This window comes from Triticum dicoccoides, chromosome 4A (genome assembly GCF_002162155.2).
Source record: "Triticum dicoccoides isolate Atlit2015 ecotype Zavitan chromosome 4A, WEW_v2.0, whole genome shotgun sequence".
Lineage (NCBI taxonomy): Eukaryota > Viridiplantae > Streptophyta > Magnoliopsida > Poales > Poaceae > Triticum > Triticum dicoccoides.
The window spans coordinates 494,780,225-494,781,537 of record NC_041386.1 but is presented as its reverse complement, the minus strand read 5'-3'; positions in this window follow the sequence as shown (position 1 = coordinate 494,781,537).

Sequence of the window (1,313 nt, the reverse complement as noted above, 5' to 3'; positions counted from 1 at the left end):
TGTGGAGAGAGCAGCCTTATGGAGGGGATAGCAAATCCTATTGTGTCACGAGAGCCTCGTGGTTCTAGTTAAGTAGGCGTGCGGCCTGGGTAGGGTTTTTTCTTTCCTCTTTTACACAAAAGGCTCTTCCCTGGCCCCACCAAAAGAAACGCACCCTCGGGCACAGTAGGCTATCATTAACTTTATATGTGCTGGAGTTTTGTCGATTCCATGGAGTAAGGAAAGAAACACCCCCCGGCGTTCCTTGGTCAATCTTCATAATTGTGCAATTTATAAATGACGTCCGTTTCATTTGGACCATTTCAATTGTTAACTCCTTCCGCTTTTGCACAATAGCACCCCTCCCCTACCCATTTTTTGTTGATGTTTCAGTCATATTTTGTTGAGGTTTAAATTAGTTTTAAAAAAATAAGATGAGGTTCGCACAAACTCATGTAAAACTCGAGCTAACACGAATTAACATGAAACTAAGTTACAAAAAACTATATGAAATAATGAAATCATAGTGAAAACTTAGAGAAAGCCATATGAACTCATGTATAATTATATGAACTAATGAAACCACAACGATAGTAACTCAAAGCCACATGGAAGTTAAATCAATAAGAAAAAGTTGGTTTCAGAAAGTTTCGTCAATGTTTCATTTGAGTTCCCTCAAAAAATGTTTCATTTGAGTTTCAAAACATGAATATTTGGATATCCACTGAAAAACATACCACACTGGAAGTCACTGTAAGCCATATGAAACTTGCATATATAAAAATTGGTTTCAGTTTTTTTTATCAATGTTGCATTTCAATTTCAAAACATGTTTTTTAGTCCGAAACATATTCAACATTGGTCTTGTTTGAAAGATCTCGCCAAGAGAAATACCATGGCGAAAAGGATCCCAAATTGGTGTTAGGGTTAAGAGTTATGTCCCTTTCTAGGTATGAACCCAAAAGTATGCATGGATTAATATAAGTGAGAGGAAGAGAGAGTTGGATTGTGGGTTAATTTCTATTAAGCATAGTGTCCTAAATGCAAAAATTAATGAGAAAGGATCCCACTAATCTCATGGTGCTTGGGACCATTGGATGTCCACATACATGTGGAACTATCTGTTAGGAAAGAAACACTCTCAACTTCGTCATGCTAGAAAAGGATATTAATTAATTGAATTTCTCAAGAAAGAAAGAAATTAATTAATCAAGAATCAACTGTCAAATCTCATACAATTCCATTTATCATCGATGGTATTTTCTTAGATATAATGTAATACATGCTATAGTTGGAAGATTCGGTGCAAAATATTCGTAGAAATGTTCTTGCTT